Below are 11,231 nucleotides of genomic sequence, written 5' to 3' on the forward strand. Positions count from 1 at the left end.
CAACTCCTTACCATGTTAACATTAGGATTTAGACTTGTAAACGACAATAACAATTAGATTAGAAAATAGGTTAGTTCCCTCATCATTTTCCTTTTCTTTTCGACTTTTAAAATACTTAATAAATACCGATGAAGATCATACCGTTGCTTTATTTCATGGTAGGAAAGAAATGATTGAGGCGTAGGCCTCGATGTATGTTCTTTCCTACTTAGCGGAGAAGAAATGATTGAGGTGTGAAGCCTCGGTGTATTTCTTAACCGTTATTTAGAGAAACGATTGTGGCGTAGGCCTCGATGTGCATTCTCTAAATGTTCACAAAAGAACTCCTTTTTGTATTTCTTTTACTTAGCGGAAAAGAAATGATTGAGGTGTGAGGCCTCGATGTATTTCTTAACCGCTATTTAGAGAAACGATTGTGGCGTAGGCCTCGATGTGCATTCTCTAAATGTTCACAAAAGAACTCCTTTTTGTATTTCTTTTACTTAGCGGAAAAGAAATGATTGAGGTGTGAGACCTCGATGTATTTCTTAACCGCTATTTAGAGAAACGATTGTGGCGTAGGCCTCGATGTGCGTTCTCTAAACATGCAAAACAAAACTCTTTTTGGTATGATCTAAGTCACAAACAAAATTCCCTTAAAAAACACCAACCAAAAACACTTAAAACACTAATAAATGGTCAGATTTAAAACAAAGTAAGGAAGTGATGCGAGACCTTGTAGTGGGTTCTCGTCATCATGGAATTACCCTAAAAGACACAAACCAATCATTTCTTTTTCTTTTGCCTCTTTGGCACCTAAGGGCACTGTTATTTCCGCTCGTACGCATCGTAGGCGATCCCTTATGCAAGAGCGCGAACGTTAACTCCGCCCAACTAAAAAACACAAAAACAAACAGAAAATCGTGAGCCGAGCTACGGTAACTCTGATTCCTGAAAAGGATACGTAGGCAACGGGGTAGGGCCCGTGCGAGTACAATTCTTTCTTTTCCCTACATTTTGCATTCATTTCGCATTTAGACATAGACATAGTTAGACACCCATTAGATAGAAACAAACATAGGTGGATACCATCGAGTACGATGGGCGTGAGGGGTGCTAGTACCTTCCCCTCGCGTAACCGACTCCCGTACCTTGATTCTCTGGTCGCAAGACCCTGTTCCTTCCTTTGTTAGGTTTCCTGATATTCCTTTCCCTTATGGGATAAATATATTGGTGGCGACTCTGTTCATTTTTCGCGAGCGTGCGACAGCTGGCGACTCTGCTGGAGATGTTGCTAGACCTGTTGCTGGTCCATCCTTAGCGAGTCGATCCTAGCCTACGTTTGTTTGTTTATTTACTGGGTGTTTATTTGTTTATGTCTATACCTTGTATATATGTTTGCATGTTTATTTTTCTGCTTGCATATGATGTTTATTTCTGTTTGCACATCATGCATATGGATTATATTCTGTGTTCCTTGGGGTCTTCTGTTCTGTTTTGCAGGTTGGGTGGGATGTTCTATGAGGTAAAAGGCCCAATACCCAGGCCAGAGTGACACATAGGATACCTAGGATAGAGTGGATAGTCATGACGCCGATGAGATGTCAGGTCTTGTCTAGTGCGATCATGAGACCCACGCCCAGTCGAGGTCCAAATGGGGTATCATTGTTGGCATGTAGATGCAACAACATTGGTGCCTCAGGAGGATGATAACGCTGGTTGCCATTTTGACCTACCCTGACCTAGACCACACCTGTGAGTGGGGAGGGATATACATGACAGGTACCGTTGGTGACTATTCTGTTATGATGGTGACTATTGTTCCTATGGTTCCATGATACAAGGCCGAACCTTTGATCTCATGACATCTGATCTATATCAGTTATTCAGAGGATTGTACAGTGGTTACTAAGATTATATGGACCGTTGACCCCATGCTGTTGCATCGCATAACATCATTTCCTTATCCACTTCATTTAGGGGGGATCCTAAAGTCTATTTCCAAAAAAAAGAGAAAAAGAAAAAAGGAAATAGAAAAATAAAAAAAAAAAGAAAGAAAAGATATTCCATACAAAAAAGGAGAAGCTTTGATTCCAAAAAAAAAAATGAAAGTGTATGAAAAGACTTTAGGATCTCTCATAAATGAAACATGCATTCATACTATCATGCATTTCATGGTTCTATCAGAAGCTTATGGAGCCCTTTCTATTCAGACTTTGACATCAACAACAGATTTGACTTCTCACCGTTATGTGCTTGAAAGTTAGCATTGGAACAACTCCGTGAGGTTTTTGAGTGAGATGAGAACATAAATGGAGACTGACATGAATCAGTGTATGGAGGTTATTCAAGCCTTTCCTCTTTCATAAGAAGAATTGAGACATGTTCCTCAGAGGCCTAATGGAATGTTAAACTCACCTCAAGAGAAGGTCCTATGAATCAGAATTTCTGAAGTATTGCTGAGATTCCTATCACTGTTAAGGAGGAAATACACCATTGGAAATTAAAGTCTTCAATTTCCCGATTATTCAAATTGACAAAAGGTTTTACCTCTTGGAAGAAAGTTTGGAATCCATAAAAAGTCGTGACTCCGCTGATTCAGATGTTATTGGGTTGTGTCTAATGCCTGATATCAAGAAATGCAAGGATCATCCACTCTCACTCCTAATGATGGATATTGAAGCTAAAATGGTAATCATATCTTGTACATATGTGGAAGTTGCTTGGGGCTCCCGCACGAGGGATAAGCAAGACGCACTCTTATCTTGAGCATTGCATCATTCGCCTTGCTCGAATCCCTAAAGCATTACAAATTCTTGGGTGACTTCGTCAGAATCTTCTTCCGTGTGATAATCAAGAGTGTTCTTCACAATGCTTCTCATTCTCAAGGTTCTACTTCATATATCAGTTGCCTTTTCTCAGGATCTCCTTCTCAGTGGCCTTGCTAGTTAACAGAGACAAGAAGAATATGAGAAACAAATTGATGTGATTCTATTGCCTTGTACTCATTCGTTTCCTTGTTTGTTGGAATCACAATTGGTTAAGATTCTAGTATTGGGTCTTCTTCACCACAAGTATCTCTTGAGTTGATGATCATACAAGATTCTTTCCATTTAGGATGGCGATTACTACTCTAGCAACTATGCTTGGGGCTCCCGCACGAGGGATAAGCAAGACGTACTCTTATCTTGAGCATTGTATCACTCGCATTGCTCGAATCCCTAAAGCAAGGCAAAAAGTTTACGACTCATGGGTGACTTCGTTGGAGTTCTCTTTTGGAGTAATCTGAAGTGTTTGGAAGGAACTGCAGAAAGTATTCAAGCTCAACAAGTCCAAACGGAGTCAAGTCTCCTCAACAACGACATTCATTTAGTTTCTTACTGCATTCATTGTAATTCTTCCTTTGTGTGTTTAAGCATCGATAGCATGTAAAAACTTGTTAATTTCTGAATGAAAATCATAATACATTGTTTATGTTTGTCTTGAAGTAATCCATTCGTTATCACTCATAAAACGTTTTTGGCATTACGATACCAACTTTACTAATCGCTTGCTTAGGCAAAGAGCTGAGGGAGAATGATGAAAAATAAAAAATGCAAAATCTCCAATTGTGTGCTTTTGAATAAAAAACCCTACTGAGGATGTACAGGCATTGTTTCAAATCCCCAAACACCGGAGAAATAAGGGAGATAGACCCTCGTTAACCCCTTTGAGCTTTGAAGTAGGAGTTTCTTTTCTAATCACAAAAACCCTTATTTTAACCTTGGGGCAGGGTAGTGTTCATTTAACTTGATCGAGTGTTCAAAACTCACCAAAAGGGTATGCATCTAAGGATACAACAATGGTTATCTTTCAAAAGGTTGAGGAATTTCAAAACCGCAGTGATTATCCTTATTCCATCAAGAGGTCAAAAGAGGACGATGCCACAATGGTTATCCCTCATCAATCAGAGAATGAGGCAGTCACAATATTTCAAACAAATCGAGAGCAACGCGATATCACACGACTTGTTCAAAAAAAGGAGAATAAAAAAAAAAGAGCCCGCTAAGTCAATAACATGAAAATAAGTGACTTAGGCAAAAGTTAGGGCATCCCGCTGGACTCCAAAATAAAATTCAAGAGAATTTGTCCAGGAAAAAGTTAGGGAAACAAAAAAGAGAAAAGCAAAGAAGCGAAAAACATCAAAAGAACAAAGTCGTGTGATCAGACACCAAAAGTGAAAGATGAAGTGACTGCCATGTCCAAAGAAGCTCATTGATTCTTCAACCGTCTCAAAATTCCTTGTGAGGGATGAACACTCGTGTCGAGCTAACTGAACATAGGAATGGAGAACATCACGAAGGGGGTGGGTACAAATAATTTTGAGCCTAAAAATCCTTTGTTTCTTTAAACCGTGAACCCAGCCAAGTTACAACCCTTAAAAGTCCTAATTGAAGTAGGGTTTATCTCGAAAAGCACACTCCGATGAGATAGCGTTTAACTGACTCCCAATGAAGCGTGACACATATCCATATTGGTATCGTATGCTTGCTTTATCTTCCATATGCAAAAAATCGAGGTTGTGTCAACTAGTGATTCGGTCACAAGAGGTCGCAACCTCATTTCATAAAAAATGTTTTAAAACTTCAAGACTAACATACGCTTTGCATTAGAATTATCATTCTTAGAATTAACATTCTTTTGCATACAAAACATCTGCTTAAACATCAAAAATTTCAGGATGAGAATCATTGAGTAACTTGATCATGTCAAAGTACAAGAGACTTGAGAACTCCGAGGAGGAAAAGCTAATCATCTCAAATGTTGACCATCAAGGGGCAAGTTATCCAAAGAACTCCGTTGGGCATGAACAGTTAATGCTTTCCTTGATTACCTTGAGGGGAAGAGTTTGAAGACTCTGTTGAGCGTGGTAAAGTTGTTTCCATGTTTGTTTGACTCCAAAACAAAGAAAGCCTTGAGGATTCTAGTAAGATGTACCTAATCAGGGGCAATTGAATCGAGGTTTGACCTCTCAAATTCAGCATATCTGGGGAAATCATGTCGATAAATCTCTTCAAGCTTTGATCAATCTGGGGCAATCATGTCGAGGAATCTCTTGAGTTCAACCAATCTGGGGCAGTTACGTCGAGATTCGACAAATCTCTTCAAGAATCCTTTAAGGAAAACTCCTTCATGGGTCGTGAAGCTTGGGGCACAATTTGAGTTATTTTGTTCTCTCCCCAATCATATGAGTTTAGTTCTCCTGGAAACTTGGTCTCTCCCCAAGCATGGAGTCTATTTCTCCCGAGAGTTTGTTCCATTCCTCAAATATAGGAGTTTTATTTCTCCTAGGAGTTGTCCTACTTCCCTAATCAAGGCTCCTTATCTGGATTTCTCATCCCCAGTATGGTGAATCAAGGGAATCTCCTTAAGCTGAAAATCCTCCAAGCAGTGGCACATGGTGAGAAGTCAGAAATCATTCTTCAAGTCAAAGAAAAGTGCATCTTACTGTTATACCCCAAAATTTGCCCACATATTTTTCAAGAAAACTCCAATCTGAAAATTAAGGGTCTCATATAATCATGGATTTTTATTTCAACAAATATCCTGACATATGAAATACTTAGTTTTTAGAATTTTTCTTATACAGTAATTTGGCTTGCAGTTGAATTTATTCTTACGCAAACACCAAATACTGTTTATTACTTCACACATGATATTTATTTATTTACAGATAAATGGTACTGACACAATTGGTACAGAGTTAAATCTTTTTGCAGGCGCAGAATCAGGAAACTCAGACTGTACTGGTAACAAGTAGATTATTATTATCTTTTGTTTCCCACTAATTTTTGTACTATATTCCATTATTTGCAAAAATCTTTTCAAATCTCTTTTTCAAAAATCAAATCTCTCCTTTTTCCAACACTATCATACACTTTCTTTCAAATCTTACTTCCACTCAAATTTTCCTTTTGTACGGAATCACATCATTCCCCAACGTCTCTTTCCTTCTTTCCATTCTATAAATACCTCTCATTTTCTTCCATAAAATCTCACATCAAATTCCAACTCATCTTTCAAATTCCTATCTCATATCTATTTTCTCTTCTTCCCTGACAAGAATGGCAAAGTGGATAGAGACACTGTTTCTTACAGTCATCACCATTGCTACGGTGATCATGACTTTCTTCTGCCTGCATAGTCCTGAAGAGTGTGGACCTGCAATGGTTGCACTCCCAATCATCTACATGTTATTGTTCATAGCATGGGTCATTAATCGTCATTCTTAAAATTTGCCGTATTTCTTATTTCTTAAATGTACCGTTTATTCGTCGTACTGTTCAATATAGTATGTGATATTTGTACTGTCAGTATTAAATGTTGTACTATTTGTCATAATATTGCTTAATTACTAAGATAATATTTTGTGTGTTTTCTGCCAGTCAAATATTCCTATTTCTGTGCATTAAATGATTTTCAGGGTTATTATCGGTAATTTTGCCCGCATACCGTAAATATTAGTTATTTATTATGTCTGTGTTTTTCTAACAAGTCAAGTAAATAAACTTTCATTTTTTACATAAAACAAAAACAAAAAAACAACAACAAAAAAGAAAATTAACTTTGACTGTTGATTTTTCACTCTAACTGCTACATCAATACCTGAACAGTTAGTTGACAGCCAAACTGCTGGCAGTACAATTCTCAGTGTTTTGTACCATCAATCAAATCAATCTTTCACAATTCAAAATTCCAAGATTTTTGTTCTAGAAGTCTTCTGAATATCACGCGATTAGCAGAGACTCAACACTGCGCAAAAATCAGGTACGCTTAACTGTCTCCTACATAAACAGTCCCTGACTAGGGTTTTTCTTGTTTTTACAGGAGCAACAAGTTTTTGAGAGCTCAAATGGATTTCATACACATCCATATATCTCAAAGTACCATCATACAAATTTTCAAACTTCAATTCACTCAGACGCACCGTCAGCAGCTCAAACAGTCAACAGACGACCCGTTTGACCAAAAAAGTCAACAGACAGTCAAAAATGAAATTTTTTGTCAAAGTCCATATTTTGTCAAAGGATTCATCATTTGATCATTGGATGATCATAATTCATCAAGGAAAGATCAAAAATCAACAAAACCCTAAGATTCAAAATTAGGGTTTTTGCCTGAAAAGTCAACTCAACTTTGACTGATCATAACTCTCTCATCCTTCATCCAAAAAATTCAAACCAAAGCTTGTTTTGAAGGAAATTCAATTATCTTTCAAATGCCATTGATCCCATGGTCATTGGATTCACCATTTGAAAAATATGATCAAAGACATTACAGGTCATTTTCAAAGTCAACAAAAAGACACTTTTTTCAAAAGGACACACAAGGAGCTTCAAAAATCATTTTGACATGAGACCAAAGGCATTGGTTAGAGGACTCTTTGAGGTTTCCAAAAAGTGCAAGATCTCCTTCATATGACAAAAATTGAAGGATTTACACCTTGTTGAAGTTGGCTAAATTTTGGGAAAATACATGAAATCAACATTGATTAAAATGGCATTTTTTCCAAATGGGGCCAAGTTTTCAGCATTCAAACATCATTTCCATGATGATATGGGCCTCCCACGACCAAGACTAAGCCCATACCTTTTTTTATCCATTTTTGCATGATTTTATCTTATTTTAAGATTAAAATTAAAAGGAAAATGCATGGATAAATGGTAGCTTACAATTCAAGCATGACTCATCAAAGAATCTCCATTTTTCTGCAGCCAAGTGAAGTACAAGGCAAGTGCATTGAAGGAGAGCAAGACTTGGTCAAGTTTTCAAAGATTTTTAATATTTAAAAATCAAACTTTCAACAAAGCAATCAATGCTCTTAGCTTCACTTCCAAGCAGCCCTTGGCCTATAAAAGAAGTGGAATACATCAACAACAAGAAGACCCACGAAATATAGCAAGAGTATAGCAAGAAAACTCATCAAATCTCTCAAAAATCCCATATACTTTGTAATTTTCAAATTCAATATTCCAATCAATATCAATACCAAACAATCATTCTAATCATCTTCTAAGGTCATATAAAGTAAGAATAAACTCTTTGTGTGGTCCCATGAGAGTCGTATCACGTGCATAAGTGTTCTTCATATTCATACATAATCAATTTTCGTTTTCCTATATTTAATTAACCTCAATATAAACTAATCATTCTAATGAGTTCATGAGGCCTCATAGGATAGATCTGGGCTTTAACATGAGAGTTTCCACGTGAGAATAACTCTAAGCCATTAACAAGTGTTCTTGCATGCTTAAGCTTCAAACTCTTCGAATCCCTAGATACAGCGCCCAAATAACCAAACTAACCCCACCATCGTGTTCAGGAGGTGATTTTAAGTAGATCTGGGTCATTTATTTTTATTCATAACGCTTATTTTTTGCAGGTTGATGAAGCTACCAAAAGTTGCGCTTTTACTGCACAAATAGGGGAGGTTTAAAACCCCCGCTATTTGTTTTAAAAAATAAGAGAGATGGAGGTTGAAGACGACCACGCGTCCAAGCGTGGTTCGCCGGTCAAAAGTGACCCTCTCTCCGCTTGCGTGGCATCTCCTTGCTGGACGGTCAACTTTTCAAACCTCTCTCCCTCAGCTTCCATTGGTTCACGCAGTCAGTGGTGGGCCCAGTCTGAATTTGGTCTCCCCACTAATTCAATGCTTCACTCTATCCCATCATATCATGTTCCCTCATGATCTGAGTCATATGATCAAACTCAAAAGCCAATCCAACGCATCATACAAGCAGTCCATACCATGCACTTTCCAGCCCATCACACCTGATAAGTATCCCTTTTATTTCTATTTTATTTTCTATTTTATTTTAATTTCTTTGTTAAATTAATTAAAAATAGTTTTAAAAATCCAAAAAATACACAAAAAATATTTTTATACTTCTAAAATAATATATTATTTTCTGAAATAAAAACAATTTATTTTTCTTCATAATTTCAATATTTTGCATAATTAATTAGTATATATTTATATATTTGCTTTTTAATTATTCTAACCAATCAAAAAATCCTAAAAAATTGTTCTTTGTGTTAAATATTGTTTATATATTATAAACTAATTTTGTACATATTTTGAATAATTTTCTCTTTAAGTTTTAATTATTTGTATAATTATTTGTATAATTATGTATTAATTAGCTTAATCAATTTCCAATCAATTTCAAAAATTCCAAAAAAATTAGTTTTGTTTTAAAATTAATTAACAAATATTTTGTACATATTTTAAACTTAATTTCTAGGTTTAAATCTATTTTCATCTTTTTTCTTCATTTTAATTTAATTAATCATGCATTAATTATAATTAAAACCAATCATAAAAATTCCAAAAACATGCCTTTTATTTTTCTTGCAATTTAAAATTCCTAGATAAATGTATAGGATGTCAAATTCATGTAAATAGGCTAGTTTACATTTCCCGCACAATCGATGTAATAGCGTAGATTTACTTTCCGCACTTTACATTTCCGCACTTTAATTTCCAGCAAATATAAACTGCGTGTATGTCAAAGATAAAATTGAACCGTTAGATCACTAACTTCAAAGATAAATATCTGAATCCAATCACAATCACACTTGCACCTCTTCAGGTAATCCCTTCTCATTCCTTTCAAAATCAAAGTCAAAATTCCACTGTTTTGAGTACAAAATCGAACCTTGCTTTTATATCCGATGAAAGGATAGATTTTTAAAGGAAATAGGATAAAGACCTTACAACTCAGGGTAGACCTCCTAGTTTGCTTGCTCAAATCAAAACAAACAAAATTCTCATACATTGTTGATTTTTCAAAACTTTCAAAAAAAGACAATACTTTGTATACATCCAAACACGGGTTATTACAAAGTTAACGTTTTTTCCAAAACATCTTTCGAAAGATAAACAAGCATTTTGTATACATCCACACACGGATCATTACAAAATTCAATTTACAAAAGTATTTGAAACCACATATGAGCAATTTCAGAGCAATTGAAAACTGATCGAAAGACAAGTGAGCTAAGCAAACTTAAGAGCCCATGGATAACCATGGATACAAAGGGTGCTAACACCTTCCCTTTGTATAACCTACCCCCTTACCCAGAATTTCTTAAAGGTCTTTTTTCTGTTTCTTTTATAAACCTTTCCTTAATTGGATAAAATAAAAGGTCGGTGGCGACTCTGTGAATTTTCAAAAAAATGCGAAAGCATTAAGCGACAAAAAAGAGTCAGTTCACGTATCTCTACAGATCAGAGGTATGGCCCGGTATTAAAAAAATCGGAGGTCCACAATATGCAATTTCAGGAATTTCGTTCCCTTCTCTAAAAACGCGGACTATCATATGTGATTTCTGGAATTTCTTTCCCTTCTTAAAAAAACGTGGACTATCATATGCAATTTCTTAAATTTCTTTCTCTTCTCCAAAAACGTGGACTATCAAATGCGATTTCTGGAATTTCTTTCCCTTCTTCAAATACATGGACTATCAAATGCAATTTCTGAAAATTTTTTCTCTTCGCCAAAAACGTGGACTATCAGATGCGATTTATGGAATTTCTTTCCCTTCTCCAAAAACGTGGACTATCATATGCAATTTGTGAAATTTCTTTCTCTTCTCCAAAAACGTGGATTATCATATGCAATTTATGAAATTTCTCTCTTCTCCAAAAAGTGGACTATCATATGCGATTTCTGGAATTTCTTTCCCTTCTTCAAATACGTGGACTATCATATGCAATTTCTGAAATTTCTTTCTCTTCTCCAAAAACGTGGACTATCATATGAGATTTCTGGAATTTCTTTCCCTTCTTCAAAAATGTGGACTATCATATGCAATTTCTGAAATTTCTTTCTCTTCTCCAAAAACGTGGACTATCATATGCGATTTATGGAATTTGTTTCCCTTCTTCAAATACGTGGACTACGATATGCAATTTCTGAAATTTCTTTCTCTTGTCCAAAAACGTGGACTCTCATATGCAATTTCTGGAATTTCTTTCCCTTCTCCAAAAACGTGGACTATCATATGCAATTTCTGAAATTTCTTTCTCTTTCTCCGAAAACGTGGACTATCATATGCAATTTCTGGAATTTTTTTCTCTTCTCTAAAAACATGGACTATCAGATGCAATTTTTAATATTTCTTTCACTTCTCCAAATACGTGGACTATCATATGCGATATCTGGAATTTCTTTAACTTCTCCGAAAACATGGACTATCGTATGCAATTT

Source organism: Vicia villosa, unplaced genomic scaffold (assembly GCF_029867415.1).
Source record: "Vicia villosa cultivar HV-30 ecotype Madison, WI unplaced genomic scaffold, Vvil1.0 ctg.002281F_1_1, whole genome shotgun sequence".
Taxonomy (NCBI): domain Eukaryota; kingdom Viridiplantae; phylum Streptophyta; class Magnoliopsida; order Fabales; family Fabaceae; genus Vicia; species Vicia villosa.